The sequence below is a fragment of the Schistocerca piceifrons genome, chromosome 3 (genome assembly GCF_021461385.2).
Source record: "Schistocerca piceifrons isolate TAMUIC-IGC-003096 chromosome 3, iqSchPice1.1, whole genome shotgun sequence".
NCBI lineage: Eukaryota > Metazoa > Arthropoda > Insecta > Orthoptera > Acrididae > Schistocerca > Schistocerca piceifrons.
The window spans coordinates 378209961-378223275 of NC_060140.1; positions in this window are offsets into that span (position 1 = coordinate 378209961).

The following is a 13315-nucleotide window of genomic DNA, read 5'->3' on the forward strand; positions in this document are numbered from 1 at the left end:
CTGTCTATCATCGATTAGCATGTTGTGGCTCAACTGAAGCTCAACAGACTGTCATTTTCTCTAGTTCTAGCTACACAGACAGACTGGCAGCATGATAGAACGTGTTCTTGAGCTCCAAATGCTCTCTATTTAGTGGGCTGAGACCGCACCTACGACGTAGTGGCTCTGGTTCTATGAGAACATTTGTCCTCATTCATGAGACTCATCAGCACTGCTTGTCTCGCTGTGGTAACTTCACCAGTTAGCAATCCCTTGTTGTATTTACACCAAATGTTTTCTCCCTTGGGACACAAGTAATGATGGGGATTTTCATCAGCTGAAAAAGTGTGGAAAAAGGAGCCCAAACAGCCCTCTTCATTTCATCAAGACTGTGTGTGTTTTGCCTAATACCCATTCCATAACAGTTCTGTATTTTGTCAATTACACTGTCAGTTAATCTCCCTTCCCATTCAACCCTTTACTATGACTGAGTTTTTGTTTTTTGTGCAGAGTTTCAGTCACTGAAGTCTTGATCTCATGTACATGTCCAATACACTCAAATTTCTGCACTAAAACATCGTCACCAAAGGGCTCCAGTTCTTGAATATGTTTGAATCAGCATCACCAAGGTAATGCTGCAGTCAAGTCTCTGTTACCACTGTTTTCTATTACTGCCTCTTTGACAACTTTCTTCATAGATTCTATTCCGACATCATCTACTTTAGACCCTATAAATCTAAGAATTTTCAATATTGTGCAGGCCTGTCAGCAACTGTGATAATTGAACATGTAACACATCAGCCTCACTTGCAAACAGAAACCAAACTTTACCTAGGTTTCACCAAAAATAATTTGGCCTTCTTCAGAAGCGAGTGACACTAAACTACTGCATGGCAGAGTTTGGCCATGTCAAGTATATATGTATTAGGTTCCAGTGCAGCTCTCGTGGCCTACCAACCTCGTCCGCGCAGTGGGGCCTGTGGTTTCTCTTTGGCATGCAGTAGTTTAGTGTCACTCGCTTCTGAAGAAGGCCATATTGTTTTGGCTAAAACCAGGGTAAAGTTTGGTTTCTATTTGCAACTGAGCCTGACGTATCACATGTTCCCTGTAAATCTATTATAGTTCATAAACTTGATTGCGGGTCTTGGAAGACTCATCATGCCACAGAAAACTGCACCTGCAGTAGCACACTTACAAATTGTACACAAGCATAAACAAATCTAATTTTGTGTGCACAGAATTTGCTACTATTTTCTTCATTTTGAGTTACTGCAGCACTGTTCCGAAAGGTGGTCATATATGAACACTTTCCACACTTCAGTTCCATTTCACTGGCAAGTTCTATGTCATCTTTTATAGAGAGATAGAGACCGACTTCATCACACTGAACACACCTTACACAGTTTGCAAAAATTCCGTTGAGAACAGACATATCAAATATTTCATTCACATTCGATTCACCCATAAAATATTCACACTTTTCACTAACAGAACCAAGCTTCCTCTATGAAGTACTTTCTCACTTTCATTGCAATAAGCCCATGTATTAGCAAGGTTAGATTGACAGACTTGGTTATCATCTTTATCGTTTACAGTAATAATGCCTACATTTGGCTTTTTATCGTTTCTACTTTTTTTAAAAGCCTTCAGAGGATTTCTATTTACTTTATGTTTAACCACCAATATCCTTCCATAAAACAGAGATTTCAATGAACAGAGGCCACTATTAATATTTTCAGGATTACAAAAGAGTAAATTAACATGAAACATTCAACAATCGAGCAAGTGATATACATCGAACTATCACAGGTTAGCCACAACACTTACTTTGTAACATTTACTTTCTCTCACATAACTCAAATGTACATGATGAGCATGTAGATTCATGAGTGTACCATTTGACAACAGTTTGACAGCGCCACAGTGGGTCATGCCCATACAGAACGTATTTCAAAAATATTTTAAAAATAGCTGAAATTCTCCAAACTGAATGAATTATAATTCAATTGAAAGGGGAAAGTCTGCAGATTTTTAAAATGCAAAATAGTAAAAATTGAATGTTTCATAATTTTGAACTTTCCAAAGCCAATTAACATTCACACGCAGGAAAATATGTTGTAAAAAGATTATTTGACTTTGTATTAAAATTGCATACTCAACTTGAGGCAATAAAGTTCCTAGCAATAGAGTACTAATGGTGCTCGGTCACTGTGTCACTCAAGAAGCCACCTCCAACTTCATTACAATAACAAATAAATTATTTCCATGATTCAGTTAATGTAAAGGAAATGATAGGTTAATTAGTTCACTGAAAGAATGCAGTTTTCAACTAAGTGTGACGTTATTAAGCATAAAAAAACGTACAGTGTCATAAACTTACATCTACAGTATTCAGTGTCCAGAAAAGGAAGAATGATTAATTAAAAACAATGTAACAACATTTGTTCCCCTTTCTTAAATAGATAATCATAACTTGAGAAGACAGTTAACCTAAAATCGTTGCATTTTACGTAATTAACTTTTTTAATAATGGTTAAAATAACTAGATTTATGTTTCATTCAATAAAAAATGATATCACATTGTTAAATACGTTGAATAATAATTACCACACAGAACCTCACGAATAGGAATTTATTTAAAAGTACTATTTTGTAAGGTATCAATGTCTGGTGGGAGGGGGGTGAATTTTGATAAAATATATGTTATATATCACTAAAATAAACTGTATTGAACACTGAAATATCTACATCCTGTATCTTTCTAGTACTACAATCTAGTGACACACCAGAAGACTAAACAGTTAAATGAAGCAGAGTACGGTTTCAGCTGACACAGTGCACCTGTTTCACGAAAATCAAATGAGCTACCTCTCCATTCCACGAATGTTGGAAGTGAGTAAGTTTGTTTCCTTATATGGTATATACATTGCTTTGAAACATTGTTACACTCATCACTAATTTCGATGGTTTGTACATCATTTCTAATTAGTGGGACGAATATGACCAGTAAATTTCATAGAATGTAAGGAATGTTAGTGTGAGATGTATCAAAGCCACCAACAAATTTTATTTTGAAGATTTATATGCAATATTTGACGTTTTTCGTTGTCATGACAATAAATGTGTTTTGGCACTGATTTGTTATATTTTCCATATTAGCCATTCCTGTAAAGTCTCTCTACAAATAAAAATTCTCTCTGAAAATCATATTTAAATGAAAACATGGACATAGACAGGATTGTCATACACATGTGTCCCACCACTGATTTTCAGAATTAGCCAATTTAAAATCTTTCTATAAGTGAAAGTGTCACACTGATCCTCCTGCAAGAGAGTTTTTGACTTTTATTGTTGAAATATATTTAATAAGAGCTTTAACCATAAAAGCATTAAGAATATTGTCATTGTGTGGAATGGAAAATGCAGTGAAATGTCTATAATAATTATATCTGTTTATGTTCTGTAAAATTCCTTCCACTGACAGAAAAAATCTCTTTGTTATGGTGGAAAAACATTCTTCACCATAACAGGTGAAATGTAAACTATGGGTTCTTCTTTCTCAGAGTAAGTTGCAAGTACAGGTGATAATGAGAAGATTTGTACTTTACTACTTTAACGATCATTGTTTATATCAATGAACTGATATGACCTATCATGTCAAAGCCTGCAGTAAGTTTTTGGCAGACACAGCTAACATCATTCATGCCACATAAGAAATTTGGGATGCCGCTACACATTGAAAGTTATCTAAAAATTCCTGATTTGATGCTTCCAATAGTTGAACTTTAAACATAAAACAAAGTGTAAATAAATCATCGAAACAGATCGGAATGAAAATTTACTACTCATAGTGGGTAGCTATCTGAGAAAATAAAAATAACAAAACCGACCAAACTGGATTGGTGAAGGCAGCATAAATATAGATGAGAAATCTAGAAATATGAGTGGAGCCAAGAAACAAAAAATTCTTCCCTTAGCAGAAAATCATGGACGATACTGTGAAATGTTAAACTAAAAAATATGGCCTGATTCAAACACCTGTGATAAAACCAAATTAACAGGTTAAAGAAGTTGTAAACAATATGGAAGACAAGACTGCAGTTTAACAAAAGAAGACGGTTTCATCGCAAGTCTGCTGCAAATGATCATAAGGGTGACTACGAATATATTACAGAGGCTTGATCATACAAATAAAAAAGAGGACATTCTCTGGAAAAGATTCTCGAAGTAGAAGTACATTCTCTGAGAAAGTTCTGAATTTTACATGAATAAAAAAATTCGCAGAATATTCTCTGACCAGGCAATTCTTTCTCACTGCCACCACCCCTCCTTGAGTAGGTACTCTATGTTGAACCCTCAGTTTTCTGGGATCGTAGCATTTGACATCAGACTGCCATGTACCCAGTGCTGCCAGTAGATGTCACACTCTGCAACAGCCTGTCAATGAGCTAAAATCCCGTAGAGTGGTTAACACACAAGTTACAACACTCCTTGTGGCAATCATTTTTAACTCAGCTACCATTTTCACAGTGGTCAAAACATGAAGGGGAGCTCAATGAGTTAAAATCAGCCTTGTGAATTCCCGGATTTGATTAAGTATGGAGACATGGTTGGATCCTGACAATTTCTGTTTCTTTATGCAGTAAAATTATTAAAATAATCTCATGGTGGAATTCCATTTTTTGTTGCCTAGTATACCTGTTTCAATGATCACATTTTCAAATACAAAAAAACTGAAAGCACAATATGCCTAAGTACAACCAGAGAATGTGCTACTGAAGAAGTATGTACAACAATTTAACGTGTGACACAAAAGGCAAAGCGCCTTTGAGTTGCTGGGTATGTCATGCAGTTTCTGTGAAACAGTGAAAATACAGTAAATCTTCTGAAGCATCTTTCGCCACTTCAAACTAGTTGTTAAGTATCACAGTATTCTCAACAAATAAGGAAACTGCCTCTGACTCTACGTTTTTATTCTGCTAAGGCTCACACTTACAAAAGTTTGTGAAATTATCTCACCAAGAACACTTCACTCCAATACTGAGAAGTTCCTTATATGTATAAACAGAATCATCTTTCCACAGCATCTGAATTTGGGGAAAAATGCAGTATGTGAAATATAAAGTTGTACCTCAGTCATTATTTTGTCTGCAGAATAAATCGTTTCTTTAAATCTAAATCTTTTAAACAAATATGTCAAGCTGCAAGACAACTATATACCAAGCTAACTTTATTTAAAGGTCAGTGAAAACATTGCAGAAGCAGAATGTCAATGAAAAAACTGTGGAAATCAAATGCCATTGGAAATATTTTAAAAATGATATGTCAATACAACAATGTAAAAATTCAATGGCAATAAACTATTTTTTCTCTTTTAAGTCATCATCATCATTATCATCATTATTCAACTACTTGTGTTAATTACTTGCAACATATATATTTTTTAAAACATTCTCATCCATACTGGAGTTGATTTTGAGGTTGCAACGTTATACTTAAAATAAAATCAAAAACACAGAATTTCTGCTCCAGTCACCGTTTCTATTAGCTAATCAAAATGCATATCGAAGTCTAATACACAATTTTCAGGTACTACCTTCAGAAATTGCATTTATTTAAATTCAGTTTATGAGCAACAACAAGTTATCATGAGTAGATGTACATACGTTTTATCAACACTGAAAAAGAGTTTATCGATATTTGAGTAAAAGCTTTACTTTTTAGCTGACAGTGTACATAGAAGTCATTGGCGTTTACTGTTTTGAGAAAAATAAAGCTAGGATAAACTATTCAAAGTTAATTAAAGGGGATGTGACAAAGCAGATGATACCTTTGATTACAAAAAGAATAGGGGAATGGTAATTCAATTTGCTTGAAACGTGGTGGATGTATATCCACTCTATGAAATTTAAACTCACTGGAGCCTATTTACTGAGAGAAACTGTGAACATATTTCTGCCAAACATTGAAAGCATATATGAACAGGCATTAGCAGCACGTAAAGCTCACCTCTGGCACTGAGCCAAAAACATAAGACGAAATTGTGGAAAGTATGTTAGTAAATGTGTTTTGACATATTGTATGGTTAATGGATCAATAACATATCTCCCTAGTGCTATCTAAAACAGCGATTGTAGAAGATATTTATACAACTACATATTTCCACATTGAGGATTGATCAGGAGACAAATCATTGCACTAACAAGAATGTAGCTTGCAAATTTAAGTGTTTCAATATTTTTTCCATGTCAAGTGCAAGAAGTTAAACGGAAAGTAAAAATGATGAGATAAAAACTGCACAATGAATATTAATTTACGGTGTAAATCTGTGTTTGTGTGTGTGTGTGTGTGTGTGTGTGTGTGTGTGTGTGTATGTGTTGTGTGTGTGTGCGTGTGTGTGTGTGTGTGTGTGTGTGTGTGTGTGTGTGTGTGTGTGTGTGTGTGTGTGTGTAACTACATACCTGAAAAAAAATGTGCTCACAATTTATCCACACAGTCAGTAGTAATAATGAAACTGTTACACAGCCTGGTGTTCAGGATCATGATAATACTGTGACTGAAACTTTATATTAGCAGGAAGGAATGGGAAGTAAAGCCTTCATAAAGTCTGGTAGTCCCGTGCACGAAATTGTCAAGAAATGTAGTCCATCAAAATATAGGTGAAATGAATTATGTTTACACGAACGAACTAATATAGACAAGAAAAACTTTGAAAGTCACTGTAAGTAGAGTGGAAAAGCAAACAAGTATTGTGACACACATCTCTCACAGTAGTCAATTGATAGATTTTAATATCTACTTGCCAATATCTGCAGAAAGATCTGTTGGTCAATTGCAAATGCATATTTTTCCTGGGTATTTTACATCTCCTCTGTTTCTTACTAATGTCCACTAATTTCTTCTTCCTTCATTCCATGGAGAAACGAGCATAGAAAATTCACCGCTATTAGTGATTAAATTTCCTGGCAGATTAATATTGTTTTAATCTGGGATGAATATTAATCTCGGCAAGCAGAGTGGAAATTCATTCTGAAGTGTTACTAATGTATATAGCATGTGACAAAATGCCTTTCTAAAATGTTAGAAGATTGTAGAAGATGAAATTTTGTATTTTTTGATACAAGGAACCAATAGCCAGAAATATGAAATAAAGTTTTCACAGCCATCTCTGGGGTGTTGAAAAGCCGTACTCTATCCATAGGATAAGATACCAGGTGAGATTCTCAGTGAACATTTGGGATAGAATTCTTGAAGGTCACCCTACTGGGCCACACATCTTACTAGATCGTTGAATGGTGCATAGTATTTGAGTTTTCTCGATAACAACTTACTTGAACTAATGGAGGATGTTTCCTAGTAACTGTGCACCAGTTTGTGGTTTCAGAATGATGGTGCTCCAACATATTATGAGCGTCTGGTCAGGGAATATCTCACAGACATGGTGCTCCAACATATTATGAACGTCTGGTCAGGGAATATCTCACAGACAGCTTCAGGCAGAGAGTAATTGTAATAAGGTGCCCAGACCCTTGACCTGAGCTCTGCCTTGGCCTCACTGATCTCTGCTGTTTCCTCTGGGGTTACAGTAGGAACAGTGCCTGAGCTTACTCAGTGCATCATTCATCATTTAATATCATCAGAGGTGAGTGTGGAATCTTGCAAAGAATCAGACAAAACATGTATCGCTGTTGCACATTATGTAACAAAATTGGTTGTAGTCAAACTGAACATTTGCTCTATGGTAGAGAAACCACTGCTTCAGTTTAAGATATCTGATTGTTCTCTACTGTTTTGTCCCTAAACGTTGTGCAGATTATGGTATCCTGGCATTTTATTTAGCCTATCGAGTGCAAAGAAAGTGCATACCAGTGTACAACATTTTTTGCAAATTTCTGGCTATACATATCAAAATGTCCCCTGTTTCATCCCCACAATCTGCCACATTTTTAAAATGTCATTCTGTTACACCATGTGTGAGTCATTTTACGTGTGTGAGAACAGTACTTTCATTTGTATGATGTCAAGCACTGTGCTCGGTGACATATTGAACCTGAGTACATGCAAAACGACAGCTGCTTGTACTGTGGTCCAGAATAGACATTCTTACGAAATGGAAGTAACCTGACTAAACGAAAATTTTACAAAAAAAAGCACTAATGAAACAAGTTGTCATAAATCTGTAGTTAAATTCATTATTGCCACAGTTTTTAGATTGAGACAACAACGTTGCTACTATGTCTTGTAAATATTGTTTTTATCCTGTTTTTATTTTACTTATTAATTGTTACTTTCTCGGACTTTGAGCTGATAAATCAAATTTATTTCCAAAAGAAATAGCGGTTGTGGTACTATCAGCAGGAGTTTCAATTTTTGTAGCAGTTCTGGAATTTTCATTCATGTTTTCAACCTGAAAGTACCACTTGGTGAAGTAGTTAAGGTGACTGCTTGTGAGAATTGGGAAATCCAGGCCTGAGTCCTGTTCTAGGATGTTACTGATAGTCAGCGAATTTCTTTCGAATTTACATAGATATTACTTTAAATGAAGACAGTAAATAGCATGAAAATTGAGTTTATACAAATGTATTAGGCCCAGACCTCTAAATCATGCGATGTAATATCAATAATATTTGTTTAATAAATGATGATTGATAATAGTCACAAAACAATTTCTCTCAAGGTTTATCCTAAATATGACATGTATTTCAGCTTTTCCATATTGTAGCATTCGATTGCTTAACTTTTGGGTGGCAGGTTGCAGTGTGGAAGAAAAGGAGAACTTGAAAATTTAGTTTTCATTTTGGCACTGAAAAAGCCCACCCATTCTTCCAAAAGACCACTCACCACCTGTGGAAGTCTTGAACTCCATATTTTCAAGTTGCTTAAAGACTTTCAGAACCTCACTCTGCAACATGGGCACAGAATGAGTTAAGTTTGATTACCTGCACTCTTACGAACCATTCCCACACTATTTTGTTAGTTTCTTCATTTTCCGTTTTCTTCATATTTCTTTTCACTTGTCCATTTCTTTTTATCCACTGATTCTGTATCTAATCCTTGTTTCTTAAAGTATCATAATTTACTGTTTTACCATATCTGAAATATGATAAGTACATGTATTATGCCCTTTCTAGCGTACTTTAGAACAAAATGTAAGTTTTTAAAAATCGGGAAAACCACAAAAATAGCATAATTTTAATCAAAAAAGACTATTTTCCCAAAAAAGTCAGATTTTTAATAACAGAAGTCAAATTAATGTACACTGAAATCAGTCATGGTCTAATAAAAAATTTCAAGCGTTTTTCGGCTTTTTACAAATATATTCGTCATTTTTCCAATATACTGATTAATAAATTCAAACATTTGTATCATTTGACTGAAGATTTTTCAGATATGTACCAAATACTACAAAAAAATCGTGAAATTTCATGAATGAAATCTAGACATAGAAGTTACAAATCATTGCCTCATTTTTAGTTTTAAAATCCTATATCATGATATTCATTTTAATCTCCTTCCTTTATTCTATCTTTATATCTCAGTTTAATAACCCCATCTTCAAAACAGTTAAAATTCCATTCCATTATTAATTTGATACAACTGTTTGGCCAAATAATATTAAGTTCATTATTTAGCTCCATACAAATGTTCCCTGTACTTAGTGTTCCAATAATAACATCCATTAATGTTACCTAAAACATCTATGTCTAGCTCATTAATTTTTATTATTTGCACTGACGAGTTTTCCAAGTAGAAATTATGTTTATCTAAAAAACTTAAAAGGTTAATTTGAATTTATTTATCATGTACTTCACTAGAAATTTCTGTATATAATAGATATGAAAAATTTTCTAACAAAAATTTTATTTCTTTAAATGACCTCGAAAAATAAAAATAACAAAAACGAAAAAACAAAAAATTTATGCAACTGAAAACATAGTAGATATGACATAATAATATATATAGTTTTCAGTTATCTCAAAACACAAAATTTCAACTTTTGATGATATAGTGGAAGAACATAATAGAGAAGGATTAAGAAAAGTTGATACCAATTTTATTATCAGCATCAGGAGTTATTGGTTAATTCGCTGGCATAGCAGCAGCTATCGTTAAACCAGTTCATGATAAACATAAAAATTATGAAGAATTAACAGCACAAAACAGGTTTCATCAAGTGTTAGAAAAAAGTGCCTGAACACAAAATTAAACTGAAGAAAAATACTAGTATGTATCCTAATGCTTTAACTAATTGTGATGTAGAAAAACTTGCAATACAAATGATAATTAAGTACTTTTGTGTTGCTTTTATGATTGACAAATTACCTAACCCACCTAAAATTTTTAAATTTCTATCAGTTAATTTAGATACTTCAAATAATATTCTTGCACTTTAGATTTGTAATTATAAAACAAATAAAAGATAATTGTTTTGATTCATTTGGCAGAAATATACCTAATCAACTAGTTAAATATTTAGGTGAAAATGAATTATTTTGCATAGTGAAAGAATATGAGATTATTATGTTTTATTTGTGCTATGGCTATTGTCAAATAATTAAAAATTTAATGGTAATATAGATCCAATAAATGGACAAGTTCAGAAATAAACTAAATGTGCAAATTATTAGAAAAATAAAATCAGAAGAATTGGAAAAGTCAAAAATCTGATTAAAAGAACGATATTATCTAAAAGAGGTAATTAATAACATTCATAGTAAACTGATTAATGTCTTAGAAATAATTAAAACTTATATTGATTTCAATGTAATAGTAGGTGTAGATTATTCAACTGATAAAAAGATGTCATTAACAGAAGATATATAGAAAATTAATTAAATAATCCAGTTAAAAAAGATGGATCGACCAGATGACCAGATGACTATGTTCTTATAACAAATCTAAATGAAGAAATAAACAAAGAATTAAAATCTTCCACAAAACATTTTACTGATGTACTAGAAAGAAATGCATGTGACAAACAAATAAATGAATTTTCATTTCTGAAAGGAAATGAGTAACAACTGTATGATTTTGAATATGATTTTACACTGAAAAGAATTGTCATTGGCAAAAATAATATCAAAGATTTAACATTTAATAATTTTCGTAATACATAAGTGTATATGATAATCTACATCAAAGAAATAGTAATAAAAAATCAATATTTTAAAAATGGTAGTGAAATATGCAAAATCAACCTGTAATCATAATCAATCAACAATTCAGCGTAACTCAAATTTTCTAACTGTAAAATTAAAAGATACAGTTAAAACTGAACCAGCGATGTAAAACTAATTTGATTTGGTGGAATGTAATCTATATACATTGTCAATTATAATTTTATCTTGTATCTTAAGTGCAAAAAAATTAACGAAACTCAATCCTGAATGAACAATAACTAAAAACGGATGAGACAGGAATGAAGAACTTCGTTGAGAATATAAAAGTAAAAAAAGTAAGTTTGTTAAAACAGTTGTAAATATTCATGAGAAAATTATTAATGTATTACATATAGAAGTGAGAAAAAATTTAATCGAAGACATGTTTCACTTGATTTATGAGATTCATGGCAACGGGTTTAGGAGACATAAATTCCAAAATATTAAAAATAATTTCAATAATAAATAAAGGATATGAGCATTTATTGATTCTAACTATTTTTTTTCAAAATTTGTTTGCACTATACTGTTTACAGACAAAACAGATAACGTTTCAGACAGTTTTGAAAAAAAAAAATGTTATAAGAACATTGAGAAATCTGAAACAGACAATGGTAAGAAATTGTACAAGAAAGATTTTCAAGAAATTACGAAAAAATACAAGATTAACCATTACTCAGTTCTTTCAGAATTAAGAGCATCAGCTGAAGACCTAACAGAACATTGATGAAAATGTGGAAAAAATTTACTAAACTTGGTAACTATTACTGGCCAGCGGCCTGGCCACAGTGGTAACACCGGTTCCCGTCAGATCACCGAAGTTAAGCGCTGTCAGGCTTGGCTAGCACTTGCATGGGTGACCATCAAATCTGCCGAGCTCTGTTGGCAAGTGGGGTGCACTCAGCCCTTGTGAGGAAAACTGAGGAGCTACTTGACTGAGAAGTAGCGGCTCTGGGCTCAGAAACTGACATATGGCTGGGAGAGCGGTGTACTGCCCACATAACCCTCTATATCCGCATCCATTGATGCCAATGAGCTGACGATGACACGGCGGCCAGTCAGCACCGTTGGGCTTTCATGACCTGCTCGGGAGGAGTTTAGTTTTAGTTTTTTAGGTAACTATTACTGGACTCCTCTAGCTAAAAAATCGTTGATGAATATAATAATACAAAAGATTAGACAATAAAACAAACCTATTGCTGCAGATAAATTTAAATTTGACTAAAATTGTATCTAATGATTAGGAATCCAAATTTACAATAGGCGATAAAGTAAGAAATGTGCACTGAAAGGAATTTTTGGGAAATGTTTATTGCAAAGTGCTTAGCAGTTTTTTGAAATTTTGCAGATCCACCTACATTCAAATTAAAAGATATCAGAGGAAACATTTATGAGCAATAAATACAAAATATAAAATTTCTGGAGATACACGTCGAACTAATGAAGTTTTGACATAAAAAGATGGTAAAATGATCCTTGAATTGTCAGCATTTGTTAACTCACATAGTAGATGGGTAAATAAAGATAAAATTCATTCACAAAAAAATTCTTTATGTAAATGAAGAATTTTGCACTTTCATTTTATATCAGTACTGTATTCTAATGATGATAAAGTATCTCAATTCATAAAGCAACATACTGATGCTTATGTTTGCCATTTGATTCATCTAAATGGTGATGAAAAACGTATTGTTTATGTTTATTTAAAAAAACTAATATGTACATTACACTGTTACCTCAAATATACCTTTACTTAAATTAAATATAGTTTCCAAAATATTTTGTAACCACACTTTTGTCTGATTACATCATCTTTGTTAGGAATAACTGTGTAACACTCTATTATTGCATTTTATTCTTTATTCTTAACTGAAATTATCTAATACAAATTTACCCATTATCATTTTTTACCTTTAGTCGTAATTTTTTAGATAATTTGGTTACATAACTGTTTATCTTCTTCTCTCCTTTGTGATTCAACAGCCAATCTAAATAATTATTCAATAAAACGATAATGAACATAATTCCCCATGTACTAACATTCAAATTTATCATCAGGCAGTTCACCAGTGTTATACATAGATTCTCTACGTTTATTTTTATTGTTCCTAATATTTAATAAAAATTTTATTCTTGTATTAGTATGAATTAACAGTAGATATGATATCAGTTTGCTA